Source organism: Podarcis cretensis (assembly GCF_951804945.1).
Source record: "Podarcis cretensis genome assembly, chromosome: 7".
NCBI classification, from domain to species: domain Eukaryota; kingdom Metazoa; phylum Chordata; class Lepidosauria; order Squamata; family Lacertidae; genus Podarcis; species Podarcis cretensis.
In genome coordinates this window covers 79,308,071-79,329,375 of record NC_137176.1, presented here as the reverse complement: position 1 = coordinate 79,329,375, position 21,305 = coordinate 79,308,071, and the positions used below count along the sequence as shown (strand labels likewise).

Sequence of the window (21,305 nt, the reverse complement as noted above, 5' to 3'; positions counted from 1 at the left end):
AGTGCATACAAATCTAATAAACTGGATTAACTCGATTATTTGCCAGCTAAAATTTTGTTGGAATGGATGTCAGTAACCTTAAGAAATATACTCTAGTTTGGATACAATCTAGAAACGGTGATTTGTTCAAAACTCTTCCCCAAAGAAAGCTGGCCCCGAACCCCGTGTCATTAAAAACTTTTATTACTGAGGATCAACCATTCATTGCTTAAACATTGGCTATTTACTGGAAACGTTTCTCATTTTAGGACACAAAAATGCAAGTGAAGTGCCCACTAAACATTATGTCAGCACGAGTATTTCAACTTGCACGTGAGAATCTTTGCTCTCCCTTCTTCCCATGCATGCCCCTGGGTCCTGCCCAAATCTTCTCCAATCTACAATCCCAAGCATAGTAAGAAAGGAATAAATTACCTCCTTGCATGTTAAAATGAAGTTAAGCAAACTTACTTTGCACCTGTTACCATTCTTAAAATTATCTTTCTTACAAAATTCCTACCATTATGTGTTAAGTTGTGGGTGAACATATCAGACGACATAGCGATTCTTCAAACAGCTCTTGTTTATTCACAGGCCAGAACAGAACTGAACTGTTTATATAGAGCTCAACTACAAGGCAACAGTAACAACTTTCTGTAACTATCCAATCACTGAATGTCACTTTCAATCCCTTATTTGCATATGTGGACCTGAGTGAAAACTATCCACAGCACCCCCCTGCTGGCCCAGGGTGAGAACTTCAGTACATAACAGGTTGCTAGCATATTCAAATCAAATTAATGAAAAAGGGGGTATTTCCCTTCTCTTGGCTCAGACTGTGTTAAATAAACTTATTTAGTTAAATGTCTTTTATGCTAGTTAAGTAAATAGACTTAAAGTGGTTTTTAATGCTGCTCTTCTGGATCATAGATCCTGCCAAACTGGCTTACAGTAAAAGGACTGCAATAGAACAACAAAAACAAGGGTTAAAACTCTATACATAATTTAGCCGAATAACTAGACAAGTCAAGCAGATAAGAAAACCATATAAAAGCACCAACAGAGCCATCGCCCTCATTTCTGGCACAGAATGCCAGCCACTCCAGCTTATTTCAGCCAAGCGCCAATAGGAAAGGAAACTTATTTCAGGCTTGTCTTAAAGGAAGCAAGGAGTCAAACACAGCTATGGGGGAAAGGAATTCTACTCTTTGCCCCTACTGAAAATGTCTGCCTGGACACATGGTTATCTCATATTATAATCATCAATCTGACAAACTTTTACAAGTGCCACATCGTGTTTGTTCCATACCTTCAAGTAATCATTGACCTTTCTGTGTGGAAGCAACTAAACTGCCTGTTTTTGCTGCACAATAAAAACTTTTTTGTGTTTTTATATTATGTTGGAAGCTGCACAGAGTGACTGGGTCAACCCAGTTGGATGGGTGGGGTATAATGAATAAACAATTTATTATTATTATTATTATTATTATTATTATTATTATTTACCCAGACGGGTATTTTAAATGTCATTTTATAGTACGTATTTTTAAATCTGCTGATTTTATTTCCAAAATGAATCAGGGTGTCTTGTTTTAGTTTCAATTCTTTCTGTTAGTAGACTAAGTTGTTTTAAACATCTGGTTTTGTTGGTACTTTTAATGTATGTTTTATATCAAATGCTAAGATGTTTTGTTTTGTTGTTTTATTTTTTATGGTAAATCTTTATTAGTTTTAAAATACAAACGTACAATGGAGGTAAGTATAGAAAAGTTAAAGGTGGAAGAGAGGATAAGAGATAGAGAGGGATCCAGAAACAAGAAAAAAAGAAAGAAGGAGAAGAAAGGGAGACAGGAAGAAAGAGAAGTCGGAGAAGAAGAAACAGAAGAGGAGGAGGGTGCTGTGGGAGGAGAGGAAGTAGAAGAGGAAGATTATACTGGGAACGGAAGCCCCAAAACACAAGTTTTAAAATTTCAATTGAATAGATCTTAACGTTAGTAATGTCTTTGAACTTTTTGACCTGGAATGTAAACGGTTTGAATGAAAAATCAAAAAGGAATAAAATAGAGAAAGTTGTGAGAAATAAAAACTATGATGTGATTTGCTGGCAAGAGACACACGTAGCCAAAAAACACAAACACATACTGATAAACAAAAAACTGGGAGTAGAGTTTATTAACTCGGATGTAAATAAGAGGGCTGGTGATTTACGTTAAAGAGAAATGGGAACCAGTATTGATTTGCAAAGATGCCGAGGGAAGAATTTTGGGAGTTCAAATTAAACATCAAGGGGGAAAATTAAATGTAGTAACTGTTTATGCACCTAATACAAACAAAGCAGAGTTTTTCAAAAAACTGGAGCAAATGCTATTAGAATTAGAAAACCATAAATTAATCCTGCTAGGAGACCTGAATGGAGTACCCTCACCAGAATTAGATAGAAATGGAAAAAAGAGGAAACCGAATCAAGGGAAACTCCCAAAATCATTTAACAATCTTCAAGAAAATTTAGACTTAATTGACATCTGGAGGCATAAAAACCCAATAACGAAACAATTCACGCATTTCTCGGAACCACACCAGAGTTGGGGTAGAATTGATCAGATATGGGTCTCAAGAGAGTTATTGACAAGAACAACGAAATGTGAAATACAACCTAGAACCCTCTCTGATCACAACCCAATTGTGTTGGAAATAAAATGTAAATCATCGGGCCCATATAGATGGAGAATGAATGAATATTTACTTGAAAATGATGAGATAATTGAAAAGGCCAAAACCACCTTGAAAGAATATTTTGATATAAATCTGAATAAAGAAACAAAAATTGATATAGTTTGGGACGCCAGTAAGGCGGTTTTAAGAGGATTCTTAATCCAACAAAATAACTATAGAAGGAAACTAAGAGAATCAAAGAAAGAAGAAATAGTTAAACAACTAAGAGATTGTGAGAAAAAATTAATAGTAAATCCCAGGGATGAAAGGATTAAACAAATCTCTAAAATGCTGCAGACACAATACTCGACATTAATAAGTCAATAGGTAAAATGGAGAATTAGATCAATGAAGCAAAAGTATTTTGAATCCGCAAATAAAACGGGATGGCTACTGGCGTGGCAATTAAGAAAAATGAAAAAACAGAATGTGATTAACAAAATTAAAACAGAAGAGCAAATATTTGAAGACCCTGGTAAAATAGAGGAAAAGTTCCTTCAATTTTATGAAAATCTGTATAGAAAGGAAGATGAGGACACAGTAGAAATGGAAAAATATCTGGAAAGGAATAGAGGAGAACAGCTGATGGACGAGGAAAAAATCCATTTAAACAAACTAATAACAGCAGACGAGGTTAAAGAAGCAATTAAGAGGATGAAACCAGGGAAAGCACCAGGTCCAGATGGGTTGTCTCAAAAGTATTACAAAGTTTTAGAAGAATATCTGGCTCCGGTCCTTTGCAATGTAATGAATAATGTTTTACAAGGAGGAAGGATACCCGACTCCTGGAAAGAGGCACACATCACGTTAATCCCTAAATCAGAGTCTGACAAGCTGGACATAAGAAACTACAGACCGATATCACTACTCAATAATGATTATAAAATCTTTGCAGTAATAATGGCAAACAGGCTTAAAAAATATTTATCAAAATCTATTCACAAAGATCAAGTAGGATTCCTACCTAATAGGTATTTAAAAGACAACGTAAGGCACATAATAAATATTATTGAGTATTTGGAATTTAAGATTGATATCCCTGCGGCTCTAATTTTCATCGATGCTGAAAAGGCATTCGATAACGTATCATGGAGGTTTCTACTAAAATGTATGGAGAGGGTAGGGATAGAGGGGCCTTTCCTGGAAGGTATAAGGGCGATATATTTAGAACAAAGGGCCAAATTGATTATTAACAATAATTTAACTAAGTCATTTGAGATCTCGAAGGGTACAAGACAGGGATGCCCTCTATCCCCCCTCTTATTTATTATGGTGTTGGAAGTAATTACAAATAAAATAAGGGAAACCTCGGAAATAAAAGGAATTAGAATAGGAGCCAAAGAATATAAATTAAAGGCTTATGCCGATGATTTGGTAATATCGTTAGGAGACCCAGTAGAGGTTATCGGCAAAGTTATAGAGTTACTTGAAGAATTTGGAAAACTGTCCGGCTTTAGACTAAATAAAGTCAAAACTAAGATGTTGACAAAGAATTTAACCGAAGAGCTAAGAAACCAGTTAGAGCTGAAAACGGGAATCAAGGTGGTGAAAAAGGTGAAATATTTGGGCATCTGGATCTCCACGAAAAATATAAATTTAGTTGAAGATAATTATACAAGGACATGGAAAGAGATTAAAAAAGACCTGGACACCTGGAGTAGGCTAAAACTTTCTTGGTTGGGTAGAATGGCAGCAGTTAAGATGAGCATTCTCCCAAGGTTGCTGTTTCTATTTCAGAACATCCTGGTGATTAGAGGCATGACATCATTTAAAGATTGGCAGAAAACCCTGTCCAGATTTATTTGGCAGGGCAAAAGAGCAAGAATCAAATTTAAACTACTTACTGATCATAGAGATAGGGGAGGGTTCGCCGTTCCGAACCTGAAACTATACTATGAAGCCGCGTGTCTGTGTTGGATCAAGGACTGGATTGCTTTGAAAAATACAGATTTGTTGGATTTGGAGGGATTTGACGCCAGATTTGGTTGGCATGCGTATCTATGGCAAGATAAGGAGAGGGCCCATAAAGGATTCTCCAACCATATTATTAGAGGAGCGCTACTTGAGGTATGGAATAGAAATAAGAGACTCATAGAAAAAGACACCCCATGGTGGTTATCACCAGTTGACATCCTAACAATTAAAAAACCTAATATGGAAGGTCAAAGATGGACCTATGAGGAACTATTGGTAAAATCAGACTAAGGGTGGAAACTTAGACCTTATGAAGAACTAAAAGACAAATTAACGACCTGGTTACAATTTTACCAAATTAATTCCTTATGGAACGAACACAAAAAAACAGGGATGAGTGAGAAAAAGTCCAGATACCAGGTGGAAATAATAGAAGGAAACTCTAAACTTTTATCCAAAATGTATAACCAACTATTAGACTGGGATACCAAGGATGAGGAGATAAAGGAGGTCATGATTAAATGGGCCATAGACCTTGGATATAATTTAGACTATGACAGGTGGGTGAAACTTTGGAACAAGGACATGAAATTCACAGCATGTGTTGACCTCCGAGAAAATTTACAAAAAATGATGTACAGATGGTACCTCACCCCTGTGAAATTAGAAAAAATGTACAAGACGGGGGACAAAGCTTGCTGGAAGTGTAAGTCAAAAGAAGGTGACTTCCATCATATGTGGTGGGCTTGTGAAGAAGTGAAAAGGTTTTGGGGACTTATTTATGATGAACTAAAAAAAATCTTGAAATATACTTTCCCTAAAAAACCTGAAGCCTTCCTTTTAGGGATGGTCGGGGAGGAGATTAGGCAAGAAGATCAAACTATGTTCCAATACGCAACGGTAGCTGCCAGGATACTACTAGCGCAAAACTGGAAAACCTCTAATATCCCAACTATCAGAGAATGGCAATCTACGTTATTTGAGTATATAGAGCTAGCAAGGATGACACAGAAGATCAGGCATCAAAAAAACGTAAAATTTATTAATGATTGGAGCAAATTCATTACATACATAGAAACAAATTTAGGAAATATTAAAATTACAGTAGGTGTAACATAAAGCCTGAGAGGTGTAAATAAAGGTGATAAAAAGATACCGTAGGAAGATAATGTGGGAATAAAGCTCAAACCGTGATGGAGGGAAGTCAATTAATGTTATGTTTTTGGGTGTGTGTGTTCTTTTTTTTTGTTGCTGTATGTTTATATGTTTATATGTTTTTGTGGATATGTTGTGGGGTTTGCTCTTTTTTTCTTTCTTATGTTATTCTTTGTTTGTTCGTTTTTTCTTTCCTTTGAAAAAAAGCCTAATAAAAAAAGGAAAAAAAAGAAAAGTTAAATACTGAAAAAGAAACCATCAAGACATAAAAGTAAAAAAAAAAAAATGAAAAAGAAAAGGAAAAAGAAAAAAAATCAAAGATTTATACAAAATCAATAAAAATTTCTGCATAAAACTTCCAATCGTTCTCATTATACTGTTTCTATTGTCATGGTTTTGCCGCACAGCTTTTCTCTATATCCTTTTTCATTCATTCCACTAAAGTATTTGTTTCATTCCTTTTTGTTCACAAGTATCATTCAAGTTAAGGGACGTGGGTGGCGCTGTGGGTTAAACCACAGAGCCTAGGACTTGCTGATCAGAAGGTCGGCAGTTCGAATCCCTGCAACGGGGTGAGCTCCTGTTGCTCGGTCCCTGCTCCTGCCAACCTAACAGTTCAAAAGCACGTCAAAGTGCAAGTAGATAAATAGGTACAGCTCCGGCGGGAAGGTAAATGGCGTTTCCATGCGCTGCTCTGGTTCACCAGAAGTGGCTTAGTCATGCTGGCCACATGACCCGGAAGCTGAACGCCAGCTCCTTTGGCCAATAAAGCGAGATGAGCACCGCAACCCCAGAGTCGGTCACGACTGGACCTAATGGTCAGGGGTCCCTTTACCTTTTTATCATTCAAGTTCTGCTAAGATGGTATTATTTTTACAATATAATCTTATATATTCCTTAAACATTTTCCATTCTCCACAAGTTTTCTGATTTAAAGCTCCCCTGACTAAGATGTTTTGATGGTTAACTGGTATACAAAGCCTGTTAAATAAATATAAACGAGTAAAACCAACATTTCCCATACTCTGGACACCCACCCTCCTCCCAATTTGTAACTGAGGGATGTGTGAGCAGCAGTCAATCAATGTACCACCATTTTGACACTTTCTGATAAAACCATATTCTTAGCTTATTTTGTTGGATCTAAACGGTGATTTGCTTCTTGTGGTATTCCTTACTTTCATTTATCATAGGGATCTAAAAATTTTTATTTTTTCTTAGGAGGCCACCAAAACATATCAAACAGTATCTGCCTGGCTGTGCTTCACATTTATAGTGAGCTGTCTCCAAGGACAGTCCATTAAGAGTTTAGCACAGTTGGAAGGTGATTTTATTTATTTCAATTGTGCTAGGTGGTTAAGGGTTTTAACAACACAGCACGATCAGCTACTACTTTAAAGTTAGCTGTCAAAAACCAATTCAGCAAAGATGATGATCAGATGATGTTTTAAGTAGTTTTCCTTAACGTACTAATCAACGAGACAGAAATTGCTGCTTAAGAGAGAACAAGTCCTCGAGGAAAACTCCCCAACTCCCAGGAAGAATTCTTTAAGGACGGTCCAGTGATTTCTTTACTTGTTTTTTCAGTTTTGTGGAAATGTATTGAGAACTGTAATTGGTCAAAAAGTTTTGCACAGAAGCAGTTCTGGATTAATTAACTTTGCATATTAAAGAAACAAGATGTTTGCTACCTCCCTGGAGGAGCCCGGGGAGCTCAAAATAATTGGGCCACCTACGGAGTTCTCTCTCTTGTGCTGAGGGCTCCTGAGGAAATTCCCAAAAGGCTTTTTGCTGATGGGCGAAGCAATTCCCTGGAACTGCGTGTTCGGAAGAGTCTTGTGGAAATGCATAAAAAGGTAAAGGGACCCCTGACCATTAGGTCCAGTCGTGACCGACTCTGGGGTTGCGGCGCTCATCTCGCTTTATTGGCCGAGGGTGCCAGTGTACAGCTTCCGGGTCATGTGGCCAGCATGACTAAGCTGCTTCTGGCGAACCAGAGCAGCGCACGGAAACGCCTTTTACCTTCCCGCCGGAGGGGTACCTATTTATCTACTTGCACTTTGATGTGCTTTTGAACTGCTAGGTTGGCAGGAGCAGGGACTGAGCAACGGGAGCTCACCCCGTCGCGGGGATTCGAACCGCCGACCTTCTGATTGGCAAGTCCTAGGCTCTGTGGTTTAACCCACAGCGCCACCCGCGTCCCACTGTGGAAATGCATAAAGCTGTAGATATCCCAGGATCCATTTGTACAACCAAATCCCCAAGGGAGCTGGCTTCAGGAACCCGTTGGCGGGCCAACTCTGCGCTACAAAGATGTCTGTAAACGTCACATGAAGCCTGGCAACCTCAGCCCTGCTGTGTGGGAATCCCTTGCAGATGATCACAGTGCCTGGAAACAGACAGTGATGGAACACCTTGACCACTGGCCATGCCACCTACAGCTGATGGGAGCAGAGTCCAGCAACATCTTGGAGGCTGGCTGTTCATACAACATCTTGGAGGCTGGCTGTTCATACAGACGCAAATACGTTTCTCTACAGCTGCCAAGGAACTTGCCTTAGTAGCGCTGCAAAACAAAGGGATTTCCCTGTTGCTCTCTGCATCCTTTCAGGCCTGGCTGGATTCCTGCTGGCAAGAGGAAGGGATAAATAGCGCACAGGTCTTTATGGCCTCCGGAGATGTGCATTTCAAAGCATCACTAATCTGTCAGTGAATGTACAACCAAACTAGTGCTTCTGAGCTCCTCACCACAAACATGGGCCTGCAAGGCCTACAGAAGTCCCAATGTCCAGATCGTCAAGGTGTCAAGCTTTGGGATACTGCAGTTCACATCTTATCAGGGCAAATGTATATCAAGATGGTAAAAAGGTGGCACTTGCAAGCTGCCCTGAAGGCGCCCGTCAGTGCAAGGATAAAGGGGGCGTATGCCAAATACCCAGAAAATCACCTTATGGCTCGGGAGTGGCTGCCACATTTAATCCCAGAGCTCTTTGCAGGGGGTTCCAGTGAATATCAGCTCTCTTACTTTCTCTCTCTCTCTCTCTCTCTCTCTCTCTCTCTCTCTCTCTCTTTGAGGTGGAAGCATCCTGTCAAGGCATCAAAGCCTGAGAAGGGCAGCTTCATCGGGAGAAAAAGAGCCTTTGCCCCACAGGAGAGGGCTGCACTTCCCAGGTTTCAAAGGGGCAAAGAAGGATGCCAGCTTATTAGCATGAGGCACCACACACCGCCTGCTGCTTAGCTTAACGATTTGTGAAAAAAAGACAAATGAAGGATCTGAGCTCCACCTGACTTTGAGAAGCAGGGCTTTTGTTTTTGGAGGGCATTAACAAGAGCCTGGAGATGAAGCCACCTCATTCGAAATAAGTAGAACTTGAAGAAGATGAGGAGGAGGAGGAAGAAGATGAAGAAGAGGAAGAAGATGAGGAGGAAGATGAAGATGAAGAGTGAAGTTATAAAGCTGCTGTAAGATTTTGTGCTCAAAAGTCAACGATTTTGCTAAGAATGTGAAGTCGAGTGCAGCTCATTGTTAGCTTCAGTAGAAAAACTACAGAATTGTGTATAGGTAATGTGATTGTAGGGAGACCTGTATTCTAATGTAAGTAGTAGCTGAATGCCACTACTGTTAGATTTTTAAAAGCTGATATTGTCAAATGTTCAGGCATATTTAATGGTTCTTCGGATTCAGTGACAGCTTGATTTTGAGGAGAGTTTTAAAAAATGGTAGTAAAATTGGTAGTCAACCTTGTCTTGCATACTACTGCAATGTATTAGTTTTTAAACAATTTTGTAATAAAATGTTGTACATTAACCCCCCCCCCCCGAGGGCTGGTTAAAACTGCCACCTGCAGTAGTGCAAGAAGTATTATACTGTAAACTACCCGGTGATCTTCAGATGAAGGGTGGTATAAAAATTTTAATAATAATAATAATAATAATAATAATAATAATAATAATATTGCAGTGTGTTTATGGGCCGGAATGAGAAGGCGATTGGCTACCCCTGGATTAAATGTTCAACAGAACTCTCGCCAAACCTCTCACATCAAAGACGGTGCTTCCCAAAGGAGCTGGTTCAGACATTCAGTGCCGAGTCATCAGCGGATGAGTCACCAGCCTTTGAAAATCATATCCAGCCATACTTCAAAAAGGAATCCAAGGTGGCTCGTGAGTCACCAAGTGAAGAGCCATCAAGCGATCACGACGACTCACGATGCCTATATTACCTGCCGTATCTGAATTCCACTTGGCAGGAGACGACAAGTGGGATATCTGGTTACCCACTATGGGAAACAGGACTTCGGATTAGGTCTTTGGTCTGGTCCAACAAGGCTCTTCTGATGTATGTGCAAATTTCACAGAACGAAATCTCCCTCAACCCTTGGGCTTTTTGAAATTGCAAGAAAAGCCACAGCACTCTCGGTTTTCTCCTTTGCCATTTTCCACTCTGCTTCCACTATTTCACCACTTAACTTCCTTTACAGCATTACACAGCTAGGGGCAGGGACCTTGGGGCTCTGTAGACATTGCTGGACTACAACTCCCATCGTTCCTGACCACTGGCCATGCTGGCTGGGGCTGATGGATCCTGGAGTCCAACAGCGTTTAGAGGATCACCCCTGCTTTAGGATGAGCCAGTCCTCAGATTGCTGCTCACTGTTCTTCAGCTACTTAAGAGTGACTGCCCCATTCAAATCCATCCCCTATGTAAGGCAATTGCCATGCGCACACATCTAAAGCATTCCCTCCTCCAAATAATCACGGGAACCGTAGTTTACCCTTCACAAAGCTCCACTTCCCAGCACCCTTAACAAACTATAGTTCCCAGGAATATTATGTTTAGAGAGGAGGGGAAATGTGCTTGAAATATATGGTGTGTATGCAGCTGATTTTGACTCCTTAAAGCAGGGGTCAGCAAACTTTTTCAGCAGGGGGCCGGCCCACTACCCCTCAGACCTTGTGGGGGGCTGGACTATATTTTGAAAAATAATAATGAACAAATTCCTATTCCCCACAAATAACCCAGAGATGCATTTTTAAATAAAAGCACACATTCTACACATGTAAAAACACGCAGATTCCCAGACCGTCTGTGGGCCGGATTTAGAAGGTGATTGGGTCAGATCCGTCCCCTGGGCCTTAGTTTGCCTAGGTAAAGGTAAAGGACCCCTGACTGTTAGGTCGACTCTGGGGTTGCGGCGCTCATCTCGCTTTATTGGCCGAGGGAGCCGGCATACAACTTCCGGGTCATGTGGCCAGCATGACTAAGCCACTTCTGGCGAACCAGAGCAGCGCATGGAAACACCGTTTACCTTCCTGCCAGAGCAGTACCTATTTATCTACTTGCACTTTTGACGTGCTTTCGAACTGCTAGGTTGGCAGAAGCAGGGACCGAGCAACGGGAGCTTACCCCGTCGCGGGAATTCAAACCGCGGACCTTCTGATCGGCAAGTCCTAGGCTCTGTGGTTTAACCCACAGCGCCACCCGCGTCCCTTTAGTTTAGTCCCTTTAGTTTGCCTACCCATGCCTTAAAGCTGCACATACTTTGGGTTGTGGCGCAAACAGAGTGGGGCAGATATACCACCCACATTATTGTAATGAAATATGACAGATATTCTAACCAGAAGTTGATTATCAAGTTTCCAGCTCCTTGTCACTGTAGATTAGTCGTAAGAAAAACTGGTACACTATTTCCTGAGTTCACTACAAACTTAGTGACACAGTTGTACAATACATTACACACACAAAAACAACATTAAACTTGTACACTAAGCTCACGAAGAAAGAACAGAGTTCATTGATTCGACTTGCCTTTTTTTAAAGCTCTTGTCATTAAAGAGCAATAAATTATTTTGGAGCCCAATTCCCTGAACCTTTGCATTCAGATATAATGTCGTTTAGAGCAATTAATGAAAAGAGACAAAATAACTGTAAGACTAAAAGCATTAAAAAAAATATCTAAAAAATTCATTCACTTAATGTATCATCTTTAAGAGAGTCTGTAATAACACTTCAACATTTGTCAGCTGTTTACAAAGCAGTAAGAATCTCATTTCTCCCAGTGCTACACCCACATTATTTCAGATGTACATCTGAACATCTTTGTTCCTTGTTGTATGTCCCAGTATATGTCTGAATTGCCAGAAAGCTTTCATGTAAGCACGTTTTTCTCCCTGGCATCCAGCAGAATGAAAAAGCAAGTGTTAGATTTCAGAACACTTGCTTAAATCATACCCGTTGGAACAGCTTCAGTCCTTAGACAAAGGGGCTTAATGCAGACCCTAATCTCAGAGGTAGGGAATGTTTTTCAGCACTAAGGGCCACATTCGCTTCTGGGCCACATTTTGAGGGCCATATACCAGTGGTGGCTGGGGCCGTGGCAAAATTAGGACCCAGCAAGGCCTGAATGAAAAGGGGTGTTAAGTTGTGGGTGAACATATCAGATGACACAGCGATTCTTCAAACAGCTCTTGTTCATTCACAGGCCAGAACAGAACTGAACTGAAGGGTTCAGCCAGCCTGCTTATACAGAGCTCCACTAGAACGCAACAGTAACCATTTTCTGTAACTATCCAATCACTGAACGTCACTTTCAATTCCTTATTTGCATATGTGGACCTGAGTGAAAACTATCTACAGTATCCCCCCCTGCTGGCCCAGGGTGAGAACTTCAGTACATAACACGGGGCCTGAATGAACAGGCAAATTCAACTGAAATTCTGAAAGCCTGACTATGATGTTAGAATCTCAGGTATATAAGCTAGGTGCCAAACGGCTCCTTCAACCAAGGTTACAGTCGCCAAAACAAAATGTCTGGTTGTCATTTGGGGGCAAGACGGCTCTAAAGTCTTATTTTTCAAATGATGGGCCGACTGTGGTTGATTCTCAGTTAAACATCTGGCCAGTTCAGATGACAACCTTGAGCTCGGTTAAGAACTTTGAGAACTTAAAGAAGGAAAGTCACTTGGTCCAGTGACAGTCCTCATAGATACTGGCCTATTCCAACCTCTTTTTCCTTAATGGTTACAGCTCCGGCTCAGGCTGCACAGAAAAAAGCATTTTGGTTCCAGAAATTCATTCTGATTCTGCAGATAAAATATAGCTGACAGAATTCTACAGGATGGGGCATTCGTGTATGAAAATAGTCCAAATGCAACACTCCCTGTTTAGGGAAGCTTTTAATGTTTAATAGACTATTGTATTTTAACATTCTGTTGGAAACTGCCCAGAGTGGCTGGGGAAACCCAGCCAGATGGGCGGGGTATTATTATTATTATTATTATTATTATTATTATTATTATTATTATTTCAAGCACCATCCTGGCAGCCAGACATCTTTACTTGGATCGCATGTAGGGTCACACCTGAAGGAGCATCTCCACCCCCATTGTTCTGCCCGGACACTGAGGTCCAGCGCCGAGGGCCTTCTGGCGGTTCCCTCACTGCGAGAAGCAAAGCTACAGGGAACCGGGCAGAGGGCCTTCTTGGTAGTGGCGCCTGCCCTGTGGAACACCCTCCCACCAGATGCCAAAGAGAAAAACAATGCAGGTGTCTGAGCAACCTGGAGAAATATGAGAAACCAGGAGTAGAACACTATATTGCTACAGATCTACTTACAGTAGTACCTCGGGTTACAGACGCTTCAGCTTACAGATGCTGCTAACCCAGAAATAGTACCTCGGGTTAATAACTTTGCTTCAGGATGAGAACAGAAATCGTGCTCTGGTGGCGCAGCGGCAGCAGGAGGCCCCATTACCTAAAGTGGTGCTTCAGGTTAAGAACAGTTTCAGGTTAAGAACGGACCTCCAGAAGAAATTAAGTTCTTAACCCGAGGTACCACTGTACCAGACTTTTAGAAGACATCTGAAGGCAGCCCTGTTTAGGGAAGCTTTTAATGTTTAACAGACTATTGTATTTAAATATTTTGTTGGAAGCCACCCTGAGTGGTTGGGGAAACCCAGCCAGATGGGTGGGGTATAATAATAATAATAATAATAATAATAATAATAATAATAATGTTGCACCTGGTGCCTGGCTAATTTCGAACATTGCCCATGTATACTCATATGGGCTGTCACATGAAGATGAAGCAAACTTGTTTTCTCCTGCTATGGATTCAAGTTACAAGAAAGGAGATTCCGATTAAACTTTCTGAGAGTCAGATCTGTTTGACAGTGGAGCGGACTCCCTTTAGAGGTTGTGGACTCTCCTTCTTTGGAGATTCTTAACCAGAGGTTGGATGGCCATCTGTCATGGATGCTTTAGTTGAGATTCCTGCATTGCAAGGTCGTTGGTCTCTAGGTGACCCAACTCTATGATCATGAAGCACTTTACAGCAAGTAAATAGCAGCAGTGGCCCATAACTTAAATTTCAAAGCCCCCATTTGGGCCTCGAAAGAACTTCTAATTCATGTAAATAAGGTCAAAATCCATCCAAGAACCATCTCAGACCATAACCCGGTATGGGCATGGCTGAAAGGAGTTGAGAAGAAAAGCAAGAAGATGGCGACTAAATGAAAGTCTGTTAAATGATGAAACTGTCATACAAAAAGCAAAGTCAACACTAAAAGAATTATTTGAACTTAACCTGAACCAAGGGACTGACATTAGGGTTCTTTATACAACAGAATGCATACCCAAAGAAAATCAGAGAGAAGGAAAAAAAATGGAGATATGGGAAGAAATGAAAAAGAATTATTTAATAATCTGGATAGCGAACTAATTAAACAGAACATAGAAATGTTACAGACACAATTCTCGATGATTATAAATCAAGAGATTGAATGGAAAATCAAGTGGTTAAAACATAGGAGCTTTGAGATTGCAAACAAGACCGGCAAACTGCTAGCCTTGCAACTTAAGAGGAAACAAAATGAAAGAATCATAAACAAACTTAAATTTCAAAGCTGTACAAAAGTCACCATCTCCACCCAAGCAGGTGTAAAAATTGTGCTAAAAATAAAAATAAAAATCACATCATTGAGTTCAAAGCCTTTGCATGGTACAATGTAATGTTCTAAATCCCTTTCTAAAAAATCACCTTATTTCTGACCGGCACTATTGGGGTAGGGATAAGGGTGGGATGGAGGTCACATAAAATATAATTGGAAAGACCTCTCCTGTTGCTAGTTGTACATATTAAAAGTTACGTCTTGGCCTCATGTTAGCGATTTTGAATCATTAATCACTTTGGTAAAAGATGCTTTATAGGACAGGCTGGCTTTCACATTCTGAAACATTAACAATACAAGACTTGTGGAGGCTGCTGTTTTTTTACCTCGCACCATAAAATTGCACCTAACATGGACTCCCTGAGGTGAGCTGAATTGTGCCACTAAACCACTCAACTTCCTGGGCGCAAACAGCATGAGAGAGGCAGCATGGAATAGTGGTTAGTGTTGCAGTAGGACCTGGGAGATCAGGTTTCAAATCTCCACTCTCAGCCTGCCCTACCTCACAAGGCTGTTGTGAGGATGAAATGGGGACTGCGTACTCCGCCTTGCCTTCCTTGGAGGAAAAGTGGGATATAAATCATGAGCAAATAAAAAAACAGTTTGAAATCCAACAAGATAAACCGCTAGCTCTCAAAAACCAACAGCCGAGAGTGTCTGCAACGCAACTCAAGCACAATGATTCTGTTGACATTTTCACTCCAACAGCCCCCCTGTTCCAGACAAGACGGGATACATTTTTAATTCCCTCATGTTGAAAATACAGCGAAGGGTGGACTGTGAAGGGGTGTAGCCTGGTGTGAAAATATAAACAAAAGGATTTTTTCCCTGCATTTCAAGATCTTCCTCAATGCAGCATACTAGGAATTCTGTTTTTTTTTTTTTTTTTAAATGACAAGCCTGCATTGGGCCAGCTAAATAGAGTTTTGGAAGGGAAAACCACAGGGGATAAGCCTGCAAAAAAACAGCTACTCACTTTTGCAGAGTGTGCTGAAAGGGCATCTCTCTTTGAAGAGAATGAGAAATTAATGATCTGCCAAAGAGCCCTGGTGGGAATCATAAAATCTGAAAGTAAAGCGTCAGAGAGTTGGCACTAATGAAGAAAAAGAGGCCTGCAAGCCTGACCGAATATTGCTCAGGCTTTGCCTCAGAATGGGCACCTGTCTGTTCTGCTCCAAGGTTTTTCCTTATTTCAGTGGTTCTTCAACTTTTTTTCTCTGGGCCACAGTTTCAGAATAAAAAATTTGTTCATGCCACACCAAATTGTTTTATTGATATGAAATAGATGGGGGAACAAAAAGAAACAACTCCCAGACCAGGGTGGATTTGATTTAAATCACGATTTAAATCATTAGTCAGTAATCAATTTTTTTTTTTTTTTACAGAAAGACTCATTCTTGCTTGTATAATCTTAATATTTACAAGCAGGTGAAGGTTTCATTTTTGGAATAATAAATTTTCAGAGTAGTTTTTACAGTTATATAAAAAATTACTGATTTGGTTATACTATTAGAAATACACACAAATAATTATGAAATTGTTGTGATGTTGAATAAGTTAGCTGTTTATATTGGGCAACTTTTTTGCTGTACTTTGTTGGAAGGAGAAAAACAATGTTTTCCTTAATAACAATATAAACAATTTATTTAAGTAAAAGAATAACATTATAGCCTATGTATCCATGTTTGTTAGCTTGATGTGGCTAAACACTTTTTTTAACAGAAACAAAAACATTATAGCATATATATCCATGTTTGTTAACTAATGTGGTTAAACATTTTAAAAAATAAAACAAAAATCCTTAAGACTGAATTTTAGCACACATGAAGAACTTAAAACAAATCTTTATTTACTGATGAATAGTCTTTGGACTAGAATGTACCGTATTTTTCGCTCTATAAGACGCACCAGACCACAAGATGCACCTAATTTTTGGAGGAGGAAAACAAGAAAAAAAATATTCTGAATCTCAGAAGCCAGAACAGCAAGAGGGATCGCTGCGCAGTGAAAGCAGCAATCCCTCTTGCTGTTCTGGCTTCTGGGATAGCTGCGCAGCCTGTATTCGCTCCATAAGACGCACACACATTTCCCTTTACTTTTTAGGAAGGAAAAAGTAAGTCTTATAGAGCAAAAAATACGGTAATTTAAATAGAAAACGATCTTTAGAAAGATTTTCCTCCAAAGGCATTCTATTTTAAAAATCCGATTTAAAAAAAAATAATCCTTAAAAAAATATTGATTTTTATCCGCCCAGTCCCAGATGCTGCCTTATACCAAGTCAAACCATTGGCTCATCTAACACAGCTTTTTGAAAAAAGGAAAGAGCTCTCCAGGATTTCAGACTGAGGTTTCTTCAAGCCCTACCTGAAGATGCTGACATTCGAATCCGGGACCTTCTGCATGCAGGGCAGAGGCTTTAACCCTTCCCTGACTCCTCCAACCCAAACATAGCATCATTCATGGACAGCTCTTTGATAGCAATACCTTGAGGACTACCGCAAGACATGAAAACTCGCCTAAAACACCTGTGATTTTGGCCCCATCACAGGAAACTGAGAAAAGGATGGTGGAGGCGAACAGGAGGACACAGAGGATTTTAAACCAAAGAAAGGTGAATGAGGAGGACATGGTTTCCTCTAGGCCCAAAATGAGGAATCGTAAAGGCTTCTCACAAAAGGAATCTTGCTGCCCCTTTGTCTCCTCAAGGTTGTTAAAAAGAAACGTTGGAATGAAGGTGTCTAGTAATAGTGCCTCTGATCGTCGTTTCCAAAAGGCGCAGCCCCCAAGCAGGAGGGAAGTGAAGGACGATGAGGTATGTGAAGAAGAAGAAGAAGAGACTATCTTTTAACTTGGCCTCCTGCTTTTTGCTGCTGACCTCAGAGCAGCTCAAAGAGGGCTGCTCTCTGAAGACGCGCCGCAGCAGGTCAATCTTTCTCAGTGGGCAAGCCGGATGAAAATCAATAGCTTGTAATTGGGGCTTGCTAAAAAGAAGAAGGTAAAGGTGGGGAGAATTTGGGGATGAAAGACTCTTGGATCTCTATGTACCGCAGCGGCAAGCGCTTGAAAAAAATAAAATAAAATAAAAGAGAGGAACAAAGAGCTGTTATTTAAACAGAAGGGAGAGAGAGAGAGCGAAACCTTGCCCCCTTTGCTTTTCAGAAAAAAAGATTGATGCAATTTCTGCACTTTTATCTACAGACTTTCATCAGCACCTCGGTATTGTTGCAGACCAGATGATACTTTTCCAATTTTCCTAATAAAATTATCCTAGCAGGGACCTTCAGTCTGTCTCCATCGCGTGACACCTGTATTTCTCTTCCTGCGAGGCCTACCCTCGGGTGTCCACGTGTCCTAATTTAAAGGAGACTGTTTTCAGTTTGCAAGGGTTGAAGACGAAGAGCCATGAGAATGAACTGTGGAACTGGCCACAGTTTAGGACGTGCAAATCTGTGCGCTCTTTTTTTTTACCGATACAAAACATTTCCTCCTTCATGTAAATGGCAGTCTCAGGCCTACTGACCAAATCCTTGAGACACTGTATTTAGTATAAAACCTGACCAGGCGGCCATGGGAAGCACAAATTTTGGCTGGCTACCGAGGCCAGCAAAAAATGCATATACAGTGGTACCTCAGGTTACATACGCTTCAGATTACATACGCTTCAGGTTACACACTCCGCTAACCCAGAAATAGTACCTCGGGTTAAGAACTTTGCTTCAGGATGAGAACAGAAATCGCGCAGCAGCGGCGCGACAGCAGCGGGAGGCCCCATTAGCTAAAGTGGTGCTTCAGGTTAAGAACAGTTTCAGGTTAAGAACGGACCTCCGGAACGAGTTAAGTACGTAACCAGAGGTACCACTGTACCCCAATTGCAGGTTATGGGGGGGGGGGGAAAGATGTGTCAAAGACTCCCTGGCTGGACTCTGGTAGAAGTAATATGGTGATGTCAATGAGATGTGACCAGATTGTACCAATGAACATATGACTAGCCTCAATAATCCCTACCCCTAAAAGGAGATTTATAATTATCTGTTCTCACAGCAATGTCAAAAGCTTTACAGTGGTGCCTCGCAAGACGAAAAGAATCCGTTCCGCGAGTCTCTTCGTCTTGCGGTTTTTTCGTCTTGCGAAACAACCCTATTAGCGGCTTAGCGGATTAGCGCTATTAGGGCTATTAGCGGCAAAGCGGCTATTAGCGGCTTAGAAAAAGGGGGGGGGGAAGCGAAAAAAATCGCAAGACTTGCAAGACGTTTTCGTCTTGTGAAGCAAGCCCATAGGGAAATTTGTCTTGCGAAGCGCCTCGAAAAACGGAAAACCCTTTCGTCTAGCGGGTTTTTCGTCTTGCGAGGCATTCGTCTTGCGGGGCACCACTGTATTTGTTACAAGTTGCCATGAAGGCAGAAGTGCCAACGAGTCATTCACCAGTCAGCAGGTTCTCAATATGCCCCATTAATCTTGAGGAGAAGACTCTGGTGATGGTGGGTCTTTGGGAGCGAGTCATTAGAGTCAGAAAACCCTTTTCCGGCATGTATCCAGCTATGTTTTACTCACAGTAAAGCCACTGAAATTAATGGATCGCAGGTAGTCATGCTCATAATTTCAATGTTTTGGAGTCTGCTGTTGGAAATAGAACCTAGGGCCAAATGGACCTTGATTTAATGTGGCAAAACTGTTCTTATGATTCAGCACAGCTTGATACCCGATTACCCTTAAGACAAGGGATGAAGATCCTGTAGCCTTCCTGGTGTTGGTGGGTTGTATCTCCCATTATGCCTGACCACTGGCCACACTGGCTGGGTTTGGGAACCGACAGTCCCACTACATCCTGAAGGTCACAAGTTCTCCATCTCTGCTTTGTAACAGAACCATCATGGTCTCATACAACATAAACAGACATCCTTTAGACTTTACCTGGAAGCCATCCAAATCACAAAAGCTTCCGACTGTGTTTTCATTTGTTTTATGGCAAGAAGAAGGGAGCCTTTCTCAGTCTGAGAGCTGCATTCCCTTTCCTCTTGGCACAATAACAACATCATCACACGTGCAGGTTTTGCAAACAGACCTGGAAGAGATTTCAGAGATCCAACCCCTTGCACTGCATTGCAATGCACAAAATGTTCAGTCTGTTAAGTGGTCTTATCAGGGATGAGAAATTCTTGGTGCTATAAAAGATTGCTATACTGTAATTTTACTGGAGGTTAGGACCATGTAGGGACGCAGGTGGTGCTGTGGGTTAAACCACAGAGCCTAGGACTTGCTGATCAGAAGGTTGGTGGTTCCAATCCCCGCGATGGGGTGAGCTCCCGTTGCTCAGTCCCTGCTCCTGCCAACCTGGCAGTTCGAAAGCACGTCAAAGTGCAAGTAGATAAATAGGTACTGATCCGGCGCGAAGGTAAACGGTGTTTCCGTGCACTGCTCTGGTTCACCAGAAGTGGCTTAGTCATGCTGGCCACATGACCTGGAAGCTGTACGCCGGCTCCCTCAGCCAATAAAGTGAGATGAGCGCCGCAACCCCAGAGTCATCCGGGACCAGACCTAATGGTCAGGAGTCCTTTTAACTTTACCTTTAGGGCCATGTATGCCAACTTAGGCTCTTGGAAGGCAGGAGATAAATAAACAATTGACTAATTTAAAAGATGCTCCTGGGCAGCAGACTTTTAAAGATCTTCAAAACTATTTTAATGCAAGGAATTACAAAAAGCCTGAATACCCTTCTAGTTTATAAACTACGCTACCCAATCCTCTGCATGTTTACTGACAGATAAGAGCCACTGGGATCAGTAGGACGTGCTCCCAAAGTAAGAGTGTACAAGATTGCAACTGTAATTTAGTTCAGTTTACAAGCTTCCTTTTGCAGCTACAATATATATAAAAAATCATAGAATCATAGGATTTCTTTCCACTTTCACAACATGTTATCACTTGGGCATTTGTATCAGATTCAAAATTAATTTCACTACATGTATCTCAGCTGAACTAGAAACAATAACTAATAAAAGAGATTTACAAATGCACACACTGCCGTGATCTGGTAAGGGCACCATCAAGGCAAGACTTGGCAAGGGAACAATATCAAGACCTTGCTTAGGAAGATGAGCAGAAGCACCCCCAAAAAACAACAAGATCATGGGCCTCTGCAGAGATTTTTCCAGCAGGGGGCAAATTAAAACACTGCAATGGGTGGCTGTAGCACACAAGCTAGTTTCTCTCTCACACACATAATTTTGCCTGTGCCTTTTGTGTCATATTTCAGGTTCTACAAAAGCTAGAAACTTAGGTCTTATTTTTAAAATGAAAACTGGGAATCTGGGGGTTATGGTTCATCCTGGGCGAGGGACTTATCCCCCACTGCTGCGAACACCCATGGCTACCATTTTGAAGTTAACTTGAGTAATATACGTTGCCATCTAAAAAGGAACGGAAACGCAATACTATTAATTCCATAGTCTTCCAATGCAGGTGTCTGAGCAACCTGGAGAAATATGAGAAACCAGGAGAAGAACACTATATTGCTACAGATCTACTTACAGTGGTACCTCAGGTTACAGACGCTTTAGGTTACAGACTCCGCTAACCCCGAAATAGTACCTCAGGAT

General features: G+C 41.0%; 1 protein-coding gene and 1 long non-coding RNA gene across 4 annotated transcripts in view; one reads left to right on the top strand and one right to left on the bottom strand.

Moving 5' to 3' along the window:
- LOC307220609 overlaps positions 1–21,305 on the top strand; it is a 484,995-nt gene that overhangs the window by 11,678 nt on the left and 452,012 nt on the right. The window lies entirely within an intron of this gene.
- Positions 1–21,305, bottom strand: part of ZHX2 (zinc fingers and homeoboxes 2) — a 50,079-nt gene that overhangs the window by 6,547 nt on the left and 22,227 nt on the right. The gene's annotated exons all lie outside the window — the stretch shown is intronic.